Source organism: Peromyscus californicus, unplaced genomic scaffold, assembly GCF_007827085.1.
Source record: "Peromyscus californicus insignis strain IS unplaced genomic scaffold, ASM782708v3 Scaffold_20__1_contigs__length_68692818, whole genome shotgun sequence".
Taxonomy (NCBI): Eukaryota; Metazoa; Chordata; class Mammalia; order Rodentia; family Cricetidae; genus Peromyscus; species Peromyscus californicus.
This window is the reverse complement of record NW_026294503.1, coordinates 40,365,307-40,382,857: the sequence shown is the minus strand read 5'-3', so window position 1 is coordinate 40,382,857 and position 17,551 is coordinate 40,365,307. Positions and strand designations below refer to the sequence as shown.

The 17,551-nt window shown below is 44.2% G+C and overlaps 1 long non-coding RNA gene across 3 annotated transcripts; it reads right to left on the bottom strand.

The window, feature by feature from the left end:
* Nucleotides 1-693: 693 nt before the first annotated feature.
* Nucleotides 694-9,725, bottom strand: LOC128116614 (uncharacterized). 3 transcript variants are annotated; one of them, XR_008220544.1, is made up of 5 exons: nt 7,361-9,725; nt 6,855-6,949; nt 6,365-6,517; nt 1,465-1,532; nt 694-1,322 (listed from the first exon to the last, which is right to left on the bottom strand). It is a non-coding gene; the product is annotated as an uncharacterized LOC128116614 (long non-coding RNA). The 3 variants fall into 3 exon arrangements; XR_008220543.1 differs by lacking the exon at nt 6,365-6,517 and having other exon boundaries at nt 7,361-8,811; nt 9,397-9,721; XR_008220542.1 differs by lacking the exon at nt 6,365-6,517 and having other exon boundaries at nt 7,361-9,719.
* Nucleotides 9,726-17,551: the final 7,826 nt, after the last annotated feature.

Below are 17,551 nucleotides of genomic sequence, written 5' to 3'. Positions count from 1 at the left end.
TCCCAAGTATTGGGATTAAAGGTGTGTGCCTCCACTGCCTGGCTCTGTTTCTCTTTTAGACTCAGTTAATCTTGTGTAGTCCAGGGTGGCTTTGAACTCACAGAGATCAGGTTGGATCTTTGCCTCCTAAGTGCTAGGATTAAAGGTGTTTGACACCATTGCCTGGCTTTTATGTTTAATCTAGTGGCTGGCTCTCTTCTCTGATTCTCAGGCAAGCTTTATTTGTTAGAGTACAAACAAAATGTCAACACACAGAGGTGAGAGGCGTGCACAGTTAAGCAGTCCTGGCCCAAGTGGGGTTTAGCTGAGCACTATCCCAATTCTTCAAGGCTATCCTGTCAGTGGCAGTAGGAGCCTGAGAACTCCCATTGGTTTTTTTTTTAGGGACCTCCAATGGGGTAAAACCAGATCCTTGGTCTTGGTGCAGAAAGGAATTTTAGGATGGGCCTGAAATTAAAAGCAGAAAGAAAAGTGTTCAGGAAGAGAATGGGTGTGGGCTTCCCAGGGGTAAGTGGTGTAAGCAGAGCAGCGGAGCCATGTGTTCCATTTTGATGGCCCTCAAGTCATATCTCAAATTCTTGCTAAGAACTCCTTTCTTTCTTTCACTTTTTTTGATGAGTAAGATTAAAAGGTAGCTCTGGATGGTATTATACTTTGATAAAATAAAACCAGGAGCCACTAGGGTTGCACAGGGGTTCTTTTATTGCAAATGAGATTTCTGGCAAGGGTCCCAAGAACCTGCAGGTTTTCAGTAAGAAAGGGAGAAAGGCCATAAACTAATGTTCATTGCCTTGGAATTCTTTAAGAAAGATTTACTTTTATTTTATGTGTACAAATGTTTGTCTGCATGTATGTATATACACCATGTGCACGTGCATGCATGCATGTGGTGTCTGAGGAGGCCCAAAGAGGCCGTTGGATCACCTGAAACTGGAGTTACAGAGTTATTTGTAAACTACCATGTGGATTCTGGGAACTGAACCCAGGTCCTCTGCAAGAGCAGCCAGTGCTTTTAACTGTGGAGCTCTTGCTTCTCAGCTGGTGAGAAGTCCCCATAGTTATCCCTACCCTTTTTTTCTTGCCTCAGTGGAAAGAAGTTTTTGCTGTCATGACTCAAAGGGACAAGCTGGTTCTCCTAAGATGACTTCTGGTCCTCAGGCAGCCTCAGCAGCATAGATTGCCATCTTCGTTTGGCGATGGGTTCAGATCCTTGTCATAATGATGTTGATGGACGAGTGCTGGTGTTCCTCAAATCCAAGGTGACTAGGTTCAGGACTATGATGGCTAATCTTGGTTGTCAACTTGGCTACATCTGGAATCAACTAAAACCCAAGCATATGGGCATGCCTGTGAGGGATTTCTTGACTGGATCATTTGATGTGGGAAGACCTACCCTAAATCTGGGCCATACCTTCTGGTGGAAGCCTGTATCAAGGACTTGTAAGAAAGAGACTTGCTTTTTACCTGCTTGTCTTCACCAGCTAGGTGAGTTCCAGTCAGCGAGTGATTCTATCTCAAAAGTAGGACTGCCCCTGAGAAATGAAATACTAGAAGTTATCCTCTGACCTCCACACAAAATCCTATGCACATGCACTCACATACATATAAACACACCACATAAAAATACACTTATCTTTAATATTATTAGTAGATATAAAATCTTTTACTAGAAGGTTGGTGTATTTGGGTTCCTTCTAGGTCTGTCTGTTGATGTTCATCCTTGTTCTGCTCATGGAAATAACTGCTTTCCCCCCCCTCACTGATCAGAAGTGTTATTACAATAGGATTATATTAGCTGGGTATGGCGACTCACACCTATAGTCCTAGCCCTACGACCATCAGAGGTAGGAGGATCAAGGTTGGCGAGTGCACACAGTATCTTCTAGTCCCATGGTGCTGCAGTGGGAGGCCTCCCTCCTGTGCCTAGCACCGGGACTGAGGAGGTGGGAGCAGTGAGAAGCAGGAGTGGAGGGCCAGCCTGGACTACATAAGACCCTGTCTCAGAGAGACAGAGAGACAGAGACAGACAGAGAGATATTCCCCTGGTTTTCTGTTATTTTTATATTTGTTGTAACCTCTTTACAACTTGCTTTTTTTTGTCTTTGAGTTTTGGTGTTTTGGGTTTCTGGATGGCAAACTCATCTATTTGATTGCTGAGGCGGTGATTTGCTGGTATCAATGCCTACTTCTTCGGGATTCCAAAGTACACAGAGGAGCAGCTGAGATGTCCAGCCTCATGGACTGAAAAACTACCAGCTTCTTGGACTTTCCACTAGGAGACAGCCAAACCACAGCCTGTAGGCTCCTCTAACAAATTCCATATACATGTTCATTCAACCAGTTCTCTAGAGAACCCTGACAAATACACTGTATCTCCAAGCAGGCCAGACAAAGTTGTGCTGTGGGGTATTCACCAGAGAAGGCTGCTAGGACATGGGTATAAGACAATAGAAAGTCTTTAGCCAGCCAGCAATTACATTGAGTGTTCAGGTTCCCAGTGTGGCACTGAGCCTTTCTCAGGGTGAGTTTTTAAGCTGTTCTGGATTGACATACTTCAGTTAATAAGAACAGTTAGCCAGAAGCAGAACTACAGAAGCCAAAAAGCAAGGTTAGAGACTTTCCCAGAAGTACGGACTTTTGATGAATTAGGCTTTTGTTTTAGTTTTAGCAGGTGGTGCTGTCTACATGATGAATTTTAAAGCCCAAATGGTACTTTTATTATGGAGTCAGTGGTGTTAAGGTCTGAGGCCCTGTTACAGTTAACCTGAACAAATCCTGTTGTGATCTGTCTTGGCTTCCTGACAGGCACATAAGAAGTCCACTTGTCAATGAATAACTCAGACTCTTAGAAGTTTGACACCCTAATGAGCTATGTCTGCCTTACTCAGAGAGTCAGTCCTGAGAGGAGACGGTCCTCACTCCTCAGCAAGATCCGGAGGTATCTACCCAGATGTGAGCTCCACACCTGTCTATCCCTAGAAGATCGACCCAACAGGGCACTGTGACATTCAGATACCACCCAACTGCTTCAGTAGAACCCTGCACCCTGCAAGAGCAACACGTTGGAATGCTTCTGCACAATGTCTCTTTACCATTCAGCCTATGGTGGCATGCCTGTGTCTCTAATACACCCTTTACTTTTACCTTTTTGTCTTGGTGAATTCTTTCATGGACCACATGTCACCAGCCTGTCAATACCATTCCTGTCATAGCAGGGACAAACATAGATTCCTGTTCCCTACCTGTGGTAGTTTGAATGTAATTGGTCTCCATAATCTCATAGAAGTGGCACTATCAGGAAGTGTGGCTTGTTGAGATGGGTATGGCCTTGTTGGAGGAAGTGTGTCACTGTGGGGGCGGGCTTTGAGGTTTTCTATGCTCAGAATACTGCTGAGTGTGTCAGTTGACTTCCTGTGGCCTGCAAGATGTAGTACTCTCAGCTACTCCAGCACCACATCTGCCTGATGCTGCCATGCTCCCCATCACGACGGTAATGGACTGAACCTCTGAAACTGTAAGTGAGCCACTTCAATTAAATGTTTTCTTTTTTTTTTTTTTTTTTTTTTTTGGTTTTTCGAGACAGGGTTTCTCTGTGTAGCTTTGCGCCTTTCCTGGAACTCACTTGGTAGTCCAGGCTGGCCTCGAACTCACAGAGATCCGCCTGGCTCTGCCTCCCGAGTGCTGGGACTAAAGGCGTGCGCCACCACCGCCCGGCTAAATGTTTTCTTTATAAGGGTTACTGTGGTCATGGTGTCTCTTCACAGCAATATAATCCCTAACTAAGACACTGCCCATCCTATCCAAGGTTAGAAGCCTTTTTTCCCTCCCATGGTGTTTTTGAATAAAGATGCTTCTGGTTTATAGACTTCAGTGGTCTGTTCCCCATTATTTGCAAATTTCCAGGACCCAACATTGCTTTGTGGTGAACCAGAATTAGACATTCCAGGATTAGGAGCTGAGTCTACAACAGCTCTCCAAGCAGTGCCCTCCACCTGAGAACCAATTTATCAAACATATGTTATCATTTATCTAGATTCTCTAGAAGCTTGGTATTGAACACTTGGCAAAGACATAAATACTTAGGTGTAAATCTCTAAGCCAGTTTTTGTTAGTCTGAATAGATCCTTATAACCTTAAAATTTTAACATCATATTCAACCAGAGTTGAATCGTATATACAGTATGTTGTAACAAATATAACCTTATATTCTTATTATCATATAAGAGTCTATATCAATTCAGAATATTTGAGACTCATTGCTTCCTTGGTTTAAAAGGAGATACAATGAACAGAAAATTCATTAGGACTAAAAAGTGTCATATGATATGTATTTTTTAATTTTTGTAAAGATGGTTGTCAACCATGTGGCCACCTACATCCTGATAAGGTCACCAGCCAAGATGGAGGAGAGCCATGTGGTTGCTATTTAAAACATGTATGTTTTTTTAAACAATAGTTGGATCTAAGTAGTTATAAGCATATATATGTAGAATTAAATCCAGCTTACATTTATATGTATGTGTGTGTGTGTGTAGAGAGAGTTAAATCTAAATCATATATGTGCATATACATAATATATATTTTAAACAGGGTTGAACAATATATATATATATATATCCCCATGTATAGAATTTTAATTATAAGCCTTTTGCTATAAGTTTAAAGCCAAATTTTGTTACAAATTACATAGTTTTAAAACCATACCCAATGAGCAATCTACAAGTCCTGAGATAAGAGCTGATAGCATAATCTTAAGATATTATTATTATTTTTGATCTTTATATAGTGTATTATTATGGAACATATCAGTTTCTTTTATGACTCAGTTTATCAGAATAGATATAGCTTTAAAAAGCTAGCAAAAACAAGGGGGTTAGACACATATATATTTTAAGTCAACGTTTGTTTGTATAAATAAACCTTAATTAAAGAGAGACATTTTTGGTAGCCCAGGCTGGCCTTGAACTCACAGAGATCCGCCTGGCTCTGCCTCCCAGTGCTGGGATTAAAGGCGTGCGCTACCACCGCCCGGCTTAAGAGAGACATTTTTTAAGCTAGTGGTTCCAAGTTGTCAGATGGCTTAGGTTACCATCTTTTATTAATTTTTGGCCTCATTTCATAATAGCTTAAGCAACTGAACAATTAGCTATCTTAGTAAGTCTGTAAGGTATTTGTCCATTCTTAATAAAATATAAATTTTAAAATGTCCCATAGCTTTATAAATTTATATGCTGATATTATTTCTTTAAAATATCTAGTTTTTGTTTGTTTGTTTTTACTTAAAGGAAGAGAAAACGGGGTACAACCATGATCTATATAAGGCAAAACCAAGTTGCTCCAAAAGTGTAAACAATCCAAAGCGCTAGATCTGGGATTTATTCACAGTCTTGGCTTTTCTCAGGGACTTGATCACCTCTTTGGCCCCATACACAGCCTGCTCTGCCTGTTTCTCATGATCTCTTCATGCCTTAAAACCATCATCACCGTCAGGCGGTGGTGGCGCATGCCTTTAATCCAGCACTTGGGAGGCAGAGGCAGGCGGATTTCTGTGAGTTCGAGGCCAGCCTGGTCTACAAAGCGAGTTCCAGGACAGTTGGAACTGTTACACAGAGAAACCCTGTCTCAAATAAATAAATGAATGAATAAATGAATAAATAAATAAATATTTTTTAAAAATCACCTGTGTGACTCTTAAATTACAAAGTTTAGCTGCCAGAGTCAGGCATATTTTTGCATATACAAGCACAGAGGTGCAGCTTTAATATTTTATCAAACAAGCATTGTTTAGATCCTATTTTTTTTAAGCCAGTTTTTTTTTTTTTTTTTTTTTTTGGTTTTTCGAGACAGGGTTTCTCTGTGCAGTTTTGCGCCTTTCCTGGAACTCACTTTGTAGACCAGGCTGGCCTCGAACTCACAGAGATCTGCTTGCCTCTGCCTCCCGAGTGCTGGGATTAAAGGCGTGCGCCACCACCGCCCGGCCAGTTTTTTTTTTTTTTTTTTAACAGCATAAAACATTTTTTAAAAGTCTCTATTATAGCAGACTCAGTAGGAGCTGCAGCCAGGACTCATTGAACATAGTTGGCTTTTACATTTAGAAGCAAATGTTAGTGGTCACATTCATGCATTCAGACCAAACAAAACTTTTCTTACTTTCTCCAGCTGAAATTTTAGGCAGGGGAGGGGTGGTAGGCCGTTTCCTGATAAAACTACTCCTGCGCGCCACAACTCGACCCTCATGTTTCCTGCTACACAGCTTTGGAGCATGTTTCATTTTGTGAGATCTAAAAATATTTTTATCCAGAAGAAGTGGATGGCAGCGGCCGCCCGCTAGGTGCTCGGCCTCTCTGGCCAGGGACTGAGGTACCTGCTGGGGAGGAGCTATCCTCTAGGCGGCCAGCACAGCACACCCTGCTGACACAGACTGGAGCCAGCTGGGCTGCAGTGGAGAGCTGGGGATGCCTGAGGCAGGGAGAGGCAGAGAAGGCTGGCAAAAAACCACTGCTGCGTTCCTGAAATCCTGGAAATGAGAGAGAGCAAGATCCAAAAGGGGCCTGAGGCTTAGAGGAAGCTTGGCTCAGGGTAGACATTAATTTACTGACAATTACCACAAAGAGACTGACAATAGACAACACAATTAGACAGAATTGACAAGGCATACAGAAGGAAGAACCCTGGGCTCAGGGTCATAGGGCTCCCAAAACCAGTCCCGAAGTGCCACAAATGGGCAACCCAACTGCCAGAGAAGGAGTCGAAGTGTCCCCCTCCGGCTCAGAGGTCTTTGGCACATCCGCCTACTCTTTTTCGAATTTTCCATCTGTCTGGACACCAGATACAGAAACCAGAGAAAAACTTACCAGTCAGCCAAACCCAGTAGAATAAAGTTGCCAGAGACTGGGGTGCCTTCCCAGAATTGAGCAGATCCCCGGGTGGGCCACCAAAATGTTGGGTCCTGGAATTGCAAAAATAACAGGGAACAGACCACCGAAGTCTATAAACCAGAAGCATCTTTATTCAATGCGGGGGTAGGGGGAGGCTTCTAACTAGTTAGGACTACAGAGAATTATTTGACTCTGTAGCCCTGAGAAAGGGCTATAAGCTCCTTTTTATAGCCAAAGGCTATACACAGGGCAGAGAGTACGTATTGGGATTTACCGCATTTTGGGTGTCTAGGTGTCTTGAGACCTCTGAGATTTCTGAGATAGGAGGGGATCCAGGACTTATGACTTTTGATTACGGGGTGTTCATAATCACGGGTTTGTTTAAATTGCCTTTCCCTTGCCTGGGAGAATGCAGGGCAAAGGATCCAAGTGACTATCAGTCCTAATACACTCAGAGATATGCGTATAGGCTACAAGCTTACATTTTTTTTTCATATTCCTGAGCTCTTCAGCAGCAACTCCTCCCTAGGGCCAGAGGCTGTATTCAGTGGTACTTGGAGTATTGCTCAAGGGCTCTGTCCTCTGGCCACAGGTGCCTGCCTCCTCTCTTGTGCAGCGACTTGGAGGGAGCCTGTGGTGGTTTGAAAGAAAATGACCCCCAAAGGGACTGGTACCATTAGAAGGTGTGGCTTTGTTGGAGTAGGTATGGCCTTGTTAGAGAAAGTGTGTCATTGTGGAGGCAGGCTTTGAGGTCTCATATATGCTCAATCCACGCCCAGTGAGATAGACCACTTCCTGTTGCCTGCCTATCATCATGTAGGACTCTCAGCTCCAGCATCATGTCTGCCTGCATGCCACCATGTCACACCATGATGATAATGGACTAAACCTCTGAAAATGTAAGCCACCTCAATTAACTGTTTTTTCCTTTATAAGAGTTGCCATAGTCACAGTGTCTCTTTATAGCAATAGAAGCCCTAACTAAGACAGAAGTTGGCACAGGCAATTTGTGATAGGCCTGACCATGCTTTTGTCTGAAGGAATATAGACCTTGGGACTGTGGATTAGAAAAGCAGTTGAGGCCAGTCTCCTGTCTGTACAGATCTCCAGACCTCTATAGTTAACTAGTGGCTAGCTCCACCCTCTGATCTTCAGGAAAGCCTTACTTGTCAGAACATAAACAAAATATCACAACATTTCCCCCTTTGTGTCTAAAGTAAGAAGAGAAGGTTATAACTAATAAAGAAAAACTATATACAATAAGTACAATAACTATATACTACATATACAGGCACTAATTACATCAACAATGTCTAGTCCATTAACATTTGACAAATTCAGGGAAAATACTCCATTTTCTAGCCTATCTTGGTGAGTCCAAAGGGTTGTGCCTAATTCACCTTCTATCCTAATTTGCATTAACAACCCAAAACTATCTTTTGATGTCTTTCAACCCTTTTCTGAGTCTGGTAACAAGGAAAACTATAACTACAACTATCTAGTCTGCAACCTCATCAGAGACCTGAGAAGGCTATAATATTACCTGTGTAAACAGGAAGTGCAGGCAAGCAACTTCCAAAAAATGAGAGAAATGACAGAAACAGCTGGCTGCCTGGATAGTCACCAAAGTTTCCTCTGTAACATTGGAGCATCCGTCTTCAGCCTACAGGCAGGCCTAGTATCTGACAGATTTTTCTGTGAAGCAGAATATTCTGAAGGGCTGTCCTACCTTGTCTTGGCAAAGTTTGGCAGTCACTTTCTTTTGTGTTCTGCTTGTCCAATTTACACAGCATACTGTCAACAGTCGAGGCAAGGGCACTTTCTTGCCTAGTGGCTAACTTTTGCCACAAAGAAAGTAAACTCCATATGGAGTGTCTTCAATGTCCATCATCTTCTCTGAATTAGATTGGTACTGCCAGGAGCAGACATGTCTCTTATCATTAAAAAAAAAAAGAACCTATGTTATTAAAATATCTTAAATGATATATTCTGTAGATCTCTGAAGTGTTTGAAGACAACCTATCTATCTAAAATAAATCTGTTTGATATAAACCTATTACTACTACAAGTTTGATTGTAATAGGTGACTAACTACTAACCTGAATTTTTATTATCCTAAATAGTTTGTAATAATAACTTTCAAGTACTTGAAATTGGCATTACATTGTTAAATGAGCCGTATAGGTACAATACCTTGAATAAGGGCAGAAATGTATGTACAGTATGTTCTAACAAAAATAACCTCAAATTTGTATCAATATACAAAAATCCAAGCCAATGCAAAATATGTAAGATTAATAGTTGTTTTTTTTGGATTAAAATAGATTCAATAATCTACCCTTTTTTCCCATCATAATAATCTATCCTTTCCCCCATCATTTCTGTATCATATCCCCATTTCTTCTTTTAGAAAGAGATTGACTATAACCAATAACAAATTGTAACCTACCCCCCTTAAATGAAAACAAACATTTATAACCAATATTTTGGGAATGTGAGTGTAGTTCTTTAGACTTACTTCCTGTTGATTGGGGGTGCTGACAATCTTTGGGGGACCCTGAGAAAATTTAGGATTATGGTCAAGTCCTAACTGGAATATTCTGTGAGGCTGGTTCATCTCAGTCAGCAACCTTGAAGCTGTTCTGGATGCAGAACTCAGAGGAAACTCCAACAGATGCACTCTGAAATGCTGGATCATCGGGGCCATCCATTCCCATCGGAGATTTTTCAGGGGTTCTTCCTCGATCAAACCTGATTTTCTTAACCCAGAATGAATCCAGAGCCTCTCATATCCTGTGGAAATAAAAGCAGATCCTTTTTTCCAAAGTAATGTATCTTTTGACTTAAATTTTAAAGTCAAGATATTTTTAAAATATATAGGTTCATTTAATCTATCAGCTTTCATAATCAAATGTCTCTCAGCAATTATCATTTGCTCATTAGCTGTCAAAAAATTTAAAGGCAGCCGGGCGGTGGTGGCGCACGCTTTTAATCCCAGCACTCAGGAGGCAGAGCCAGGTGGATCTCTGTGAGTTCCAGGCCAGCCTGGGCTACCAAGTGAGTTCCAGGAAAGGCGCAAAGTTACACAGAGAAACCCTGTCTCGAAAAACCAAAAAAAAAAAAAAAATTTAAAGGCAATACAATAACATACAATATCCAGACTCTCTATTTTCCATCTTTTCATAGCTTATTATAATCCTCTTGTACACTGCAGAGATTTGTCACTTGAATTGGTTTAATAAAATGCTGATTGGCCAGTAGCCAGGCAGGAAGTATAGGCGGGGCAACCAAACTTCTTAGTGCTGGGAAGAGGTAGAATGGAATTAGGAGTTGCCAGCCAGATACAGAGGAAGCAAGATGACAAGGCAGAACTGAGAAAAGGTACCAAGCCATGTGGCTTAACATAGATAAGAATTATGGGTTAATTTAAATGTAAGAGCTAGTTAGTAATAAGCCTGAGCTACTGGCCAAGCATTTATAAGTAATATTAAACCTATGAGTGTTTATTTGGGAACTGGCAGGTGGAAGAGAACTGTCCATTTACAAATGTGCTGTTTTTAGCCTTTGTCTGAAGAGTCTGCCTGATGCTAAAGTGAAGAGATTTGGATTAATTCCACTGGTGGAGGAAATCTCAAAACAGCCTAGTATTGACTCTGTTATGTGGTTACTAGCATTAACTCTAATGAAGATACATAATGAAAAGAAGAAAGATGAGCAAGGAAAAATACTTGAGGGAAAAAAATCGCACCAGGAAGTGGAAGGAGTTAAATTCTGTGTTCAAGGAGACAGAACAGATTAAGAAATGGAATAAAGGGAGTGGTGATCTTAGGGCAAGATCTCATCCCCCTAAATTTCCAACTTGTGAAAAAGAATTAAAGAAAAGCTTAGAGCCCGGTGCAGTGGCACACGCTAATAGAATTTACTGAGAGTCAGAGGCAGGAGGATCATGAGTTTGAGGCCAGCTTGGTCTACAAAGCAAGTTCAAGGACAGCCGAGTTTAGGCAGTGAAAATAACCACTGAAAACAGAAAGCTGGTGAAGAAGTAACTGAACAAGGAGGCCATGTTCCGGCCCCAGCAAGCAGCAGAACTTGGCAGCTTTGGCCACATGGTTCTGGCTTTAGAGTCAAGGAGCCACTGAGAAAAGCCACTGAAACCAGACATGTGTCAGGGGTGTCCCTGAATGGAGGCCTAGAGAGGCCATTGTGTGAAGCTGTGAAGGTGAAATCTGGATTGCCTTGGAGAACCCAAGATTTTGGAGATGCCAGAGCCGTGGGATACCTGCTGAGGAGAGCTGCTAGCTGAAAGGAGTTGATCTGAAGGGTGGTTTGACATCAGACAAGGAGATGCAGAGTTTGGAGTTTGCCAGCTGTTTTTCGGTCTTGCTTTGGTCCAGCATTTCCTCACTATGCCCCCTTCCCTATGTTTTGGAGCAGTAATGTATATCCTGTGCCATTATATGTTCTAAGTATGTGATCTGTGTTTTGATTTTGATTTTATAGTGGATTACAGTTAAGAGATTGCATGAATCTCAGAAGAGGCTTTGAACTTTGGATTTTTAAACATTATTGAGACTGTGATAGACTATGGGGTGTTGTGGAATATTTGTTTAATTATGCAAAGATGTGTTGCATTATGTAAAGATGTATTGCTGTTTTACATTGCCTACCTAAGGCACCTGATTGGTCTAATAAAAAGCTGAATGGCCAAAAGAAAGGGAGGAGATACGATCAGAACTTCTGGGCAGGGAGAGTAAGTAGGAAGAGGAATTTAGGCTCAGGGAAGAAAGAAAAGGAGATGGCAGGGAGACACCAGGGGCCAGCCAGCCAGACAGACATGGAGGAAGCAGAAAAGTAGGACATACAGAATAAAAGTAGAAAGCCCTGAGGCACAATGTAGATCAATAGAAACAGGTTAAATTAAGTTAAAAGAGCTAGTGGGCAAGCCTAAGCTAAAGCCTAGCATTCATAATTAACAATAAGTCTCTGTATCTTTATTTGGGAGCTGGTTGGTGGCTCAAAGAAAATTCCAACTACAATGGGGACTTTTGAAGTTGGACTGAATGTATTTTTGCATTATGATAGAATGCAAGCCTTTGGGGGCCAGGGAGTGGAATGTGGTGGTTTAAAAGAAAATGGTCCTCAAAGGGAGTGGCACTATTTAGGAGGTGTGACTTTGTTGGAGATGGTGTGATCTTGTTAGAGGAAGTGTGTCATTGTGGAGGTGGGCTTTGAGGTCTCATATATATTCAAACCATGTCCGGTGACACAGACCACTCTCTGTTGCCTGCAAGTCAAGATGTAGGAATCTCAGATTCATCTCCAGCACCATGTCTGCCTGCACATCACCATGTCCCGCCATGATGATAATGGACCAAACCTCTGAAAATGTAAGCTAGCCCGAATTAAATGTTCTCCTTAATAAGAGTTGCTGTGGTCATGGTATCTCTTCACAGCAACAGAAGTCCTGACTAAGACAGATCCTGTCCCTGAAGAGCCAGTACAGGGATGGGATAGAGGGACACAGGCTGAGTAAAGGCAGTGACCAACGAGACAGGAGTGGCCAGGATCAAAGAGGGCCTGGGAATCCTCCAGGAACCCTGGAGCTACCCTGCCACCAGCCACAGGCTCCCTTACTGTGTCAAGCCCTGGTTCTTCTGGAAAGAAGCTGGAGGACCCTGCTTGGATCTCAGAGGCAATAACTTAAGGGTAACTTTGACCTCTGCCTCAGTCCTCCCAAATCTACACTCCTCCCTGCTGGACGTGAGCCCAGCTGGAGAGGCTGACTCAGAGCATTGAGAAACTGAAATTCCAAGAGTCCTAGATCCTCAGCCTGACCATCCCCTCACTCATCCCCCACCCCTCCAAGTCCGCTGGAAAAGTACTACAGACACCCTTCCTCTGAGCTCCTCTTCAGAGCCTTAGAGAACTACCTAACCTCAGCCTGTCCTCCTGAGGGCACAGGCAGGAGTGTGGTTGCCCATGTTCTTTTATTGTGGCAACAGAAGAGACAGATACAGATTGTTTTCCACCTATTAGCTGCTGTGCTGCACACCTCATGAGATCAGACGGCACCCTGTCCCGGGGTTTTGCAGACTGTGTCGAAACCGTGGTTTTTCAGAATGTACCTTCCTTCTGAGAAATTTCATTTTACGAGCAGCTTTCTTCTTAAGGGAAAAAATTTTTTTCATACAGCATATTTTGATCATGTTTTCCCTCCCCAATTCCTCCCAGATCCTCCCTACATACCCAACTTTATCTTCTTTTTCTCTGCTTTGAAAAAACAGTCAAAACAGTAACAAAAGTAAACAAAAAAGAAACATACTTACAAAAATACCCCCACAAGAAACACAAAAAGAGAAACCAAAATAAACAAGCCAAAGACCACTAAGAAAAATATGCCTTGACAAAGAAGATAGAGACAAAAAGTCTATGAAAATGCCATGGAATTTGTTTGGTGTTGGCCAACTACTCCTGTGCATAGGGCCTTCCCTGATCTGTGGTTAATATACCCAGTGAGACTTGCCTGACGAAAACAGTTTTCCCTTTTTCCATCAGGCATCAGCTGCAGATAGTTTTTTAGTTAGGGATGTGGGACCCATGTCCACTTTCCCTTCTCAGCATTGGGGCCTCATCTGATTGGCACTGCTGTCCTTATGTGTGCTGCTACAGTCTCTGTGAGTTCATATGCCCATCAGTTCTTCCCTGGATTCATCTATCCCCTCTGGCTCCCACAATCTTTCCACATACATGTCTGAGCCTTGAGAGGAGGGCTTTGATGAAGAAATACTATTTAGGACTGAGTATTCCAAGGTCTCTCACCGTCTTCTCACTGTCCAGTTGTGAATCTTCGTGCTAATTCCCATCTATTGCAAGAACAAGATTCTCTGATGAGGGCTGAGTCAGGCACTGATCTATAGATATAGCAGTATGCCATTAAGGGTCATTGTATTGCTAGTTTCCTTTAGCAGAAAAATAATATTAGGTTTTTGTTGTTGGTTGTTTTTACTCTTTTGAGGGGCCTGCCACCCAGCTCCCAGATAAATTATACATGGAGGCTTATTCTTAATTATAAGTGTCCAGCCTTAGTGTTATTAGAATCTTAGATGGTCTTATTAATAGAAAACCCAGGGCCAGATATCAGGGTGAAAGCTGAAAGATTAGAGAAGCAGAGCAGCCAGCCACTAGTTCTTACCTCTACAAAATCTTCAGCCTAAGGAGAGTGAGTTCCTGTTTCCTCATGTCTTATACACCTTTCTCTGCCCTGCCATATTACTTCCTGGGATTAAAGGTATGTGTGCCTCCCAAGCAAAGGCATGGGATTAAGGTGTGTGCCACCACTGCCTGACCTCTATGTCTAATCTAGTTGGCTGGCTCTGTTCTCTGATCCTCAGGCAAGTTTATTAGGGTGCACAATGTATCACCATACCTTAGCTTGGCCTGTTGCTAGCCAGCTCTACTTAAATTATCCCATCTATCTTTTGCCTTTGGGTTTTTACCTTTCTCTATTTCTGTTGCTGATTATGTTGCTGGGTGGCTGGTCCTTGATGTCCTCCTCCTTCTTGCTCTCTTGCTCTTTCTTCTTCTGCCCCCAGATTTCTCCTTCTATTTTTTCTCTCCGCCTGCCAGCCCCACCTATCCTTTCTCCTGCCTTACCATTGGCCGGTCAGCTCTTTATTAGACCATCAGGTGTTTTAGACAGGCAAAGTAACACAGCTTCACAGAGATAAACAAATGCAACATAAACAAAAGTAACACACCTTAAAATAATATTCCCCAACAGGTTTCCTAAGTAGATAGGTAGAACTTGGATTCTATTGTTTTTTGATCAAGAGATGGAGTTCAAAGTCCATCATGAGGGCAGGGTCCATCTTCAATGGCCTCCAAGGCTGGGACTCTCTGTGATGCTATTGCCCTCATCAGTCCAGGGTTGGGGTAAAGGAGAGACCATGAGGATGCATCAGGGCACCAGTCTTTATACCTCCTCCCTAAAAGGTAGAGCTGGGGGTCGTGGGGGAACCTCTGGATTCCAAATCCAGACTCGAGACCCACCCAGGAAGAGGCTACTTTCCAGGAGGCAATGAGGAGCCAAGGTCTGGGAGCCTTGGCCTGGGAGAGGTGCAACCAGAGACTGGGCTGGGGAGCTTGAGGGAAGAAAGAAGGCAGCACTGGGGGGGGGGGGGGAGGGAGAACCCCCCACCCTGCCCAGCACAGGATGAGGTGAAGGGGTCACGTGCTTAAGAACGGAGGAGATTTGGCTACCATACTCTCCCCAATGAGAACAGAAGACGGAAGTTGGTGAGGGACCCCAAAGCAGCAGTTCTGAGAAAGCCGGAGACATCAGAAGAGAGTTTCAATTTCTGGTCCCTTGGGTGAGAATGGAACCAGAGCTGAGAGGAAGCACCTGGACACTTCTTGGTGGGGCCAACGGTACCGACCAGTTTATCCCTCTCTGTGTGTGTTCAGTCCAGTTTCTACCATCAGTTCTTCAAAGAGCCCTCCGATTAGCTGTCTGATGGTAGCCGATCCTAGAGACACCTCCTATGTATTGGAGCTCTGTTCTCTGTCTCTTAAGCTCCCACTTAGGAATTTACAATAATTTTGTCGCTAAAATTCTGTGGTCTACGAATTTCTTTAATTCCAGAGACAAGACCCCGAAAGCCACTGACTTTGGTGGCCTCTGAGTTTTCCAGGACCCTAGCCTCTGAAGCTTAGTGCTCTAAGAGCTGAGAAAGGCTTTGTCAAACTCAGACACCCCAAATTTTCCGGTATCTCTCCCATCCCATCAGCTCTGATCAGGAAGCGGGATGGCCCTGGAGGAGGGCTGTAAGATGATGAAGTTTCTGACAGCCTTATTTAGATTATTTATTTATTCTACCAAAGTCCAGCCTCCCCACCCTACCTCCGACTCAGGGAACGGGGTGTTAAGGAATTTCCTTGACCTTCCTTGGCACTTCTGTAGAACGGCTCCCTCCCATGCACCTGAGTACTTATCCCCCCACCCCAAGTCTCTGAAGATTGCTGACCAGGCCCTAATGGATGGGGTGCTGATCGAGGGGAATGCTGCTGTGTGGGTAGAGGTGATGTAGGGAAAAGGATACAGGGATTCTAAACCCTAGGAGGTCTGCCCACATCTCTAAATCTACAATCAAATCTACGATTTGAGTAAGGAGGACCGAGGCTCCAGTGGGGGCCAGGAGCCCCACCATACTGCCCAGACCTCAACATCTGACTGTGAGGTGGGGACCAGACCCCTCTGTGGGGACCAGGAGTTCTCTTTTACCTTCCAACCTTTCAGCCTCTGGCCGGCTGTACCATTTCCAGCTCCCACTCCCCCCACCTCCCGGGCGGGGAGCGGGGAGTGGAATGTCGTGGAGGTCCCACAGGCAACACCACCCCAGGCCTGGGCAGAGGCCATAGAGTCTTAAGTGGCACTATTACTAAAGTGGCTCTCCCCCACCCCCTTCCCCTCTCCCTCCTTCCTCCACTCCCTCAGAAGGTTCCCTCAGGCCCCTCCCCCCTCTAAACTTCGGGAAATCGGAACTCAAATTCTGGGCCCCTCCTCTTCCCTCCCCTCCTTCCAAAAGTCAAGGAAACAGAAAGGTAGCTTCTGGGCTCCCCACCCACTTCGGCCAATTCACTTTCTCTTCTCTCTCCCATGCCTCTTGCCGTCTGTCTAAAGCTTGTGGTGCCCTGTGCACGTTCAGTCCTATGTAGAACCCAGAATCTGAGCAGAAAGGTGGGGGTGGGTACCCCAAGACAACACCCTAGGGTCCTTCCGAGTCAAAGCCCAGCTCACCAAACGCACAGATCAGACTAGGTCTTCCCTGGAGCGCTCAGTGCTCCTATTACCCCCAAGGACTCCTGGAAACTCGTATGGGGGCATCCTCCTCTTGTTTACAGGGAAGGTCCGTCACGTTAGTGAGTGTTATAGCCCCAGTGTGTGCTCGCTACGGGGAGACTTCTTCCACAGACAGCAAATGGGGAGAGGCGTGATTCCATGGACGTGGAAGCTGAAATGCGCTCTGGCTGTTGTGTAAAACTTCTGCCAGTAGAGGGCGCATGAGGCCCAGCCTGGAAGCCCGGGTTTGGCGGCACTCTGCCCGCGCCAACCTCCCGGGATTGGGTTGGTCCGCTTCCTTCCCCAGCTGTGCCTGCTGATGAATTAAGGGGATAAGGGCGGCCTCAGCTGATAAGGGAAGAGGACACAGGGGTGAGGGGGACTTGTCAGAGTGGGAAAAGCAAAGGGAGAAGGTCCCAAGGCCTCTGGAAGCTGAGGCACAGTGGCCTAGGCTGCTTGTGGCCACCAGGCCTGGTGCAGCAGGTTGGGAAGGTTAAGAGTTCGTTCCTGGGCAGGTAGGTGTGTGCAGGAGGGGACTTGGAAGGGAAACAGGAGGCTCTCAAGAACAATTTAATTAAAGTTTGAAGGAAGACCTGCCTGGACTGGCGTGTCAGTGAACCAGCCTGCCTGGGAGAAATGAATTTATTCCATAGAGACATTTGTGCTCCTCTCTTGGTTTGCAGACTACTGAAACAAAGGATCCCAAGAAACTGGAATTTCCTCAGAAACTTCCTGCTGGGAGAACAAAGCTCTGCATGCAACAGGAGGAACTTGTTCCCTGGGGAAAGATTTACAACTTGTCAGACTTGGAGCTGAGGCCACGGTGGCGGCCCCC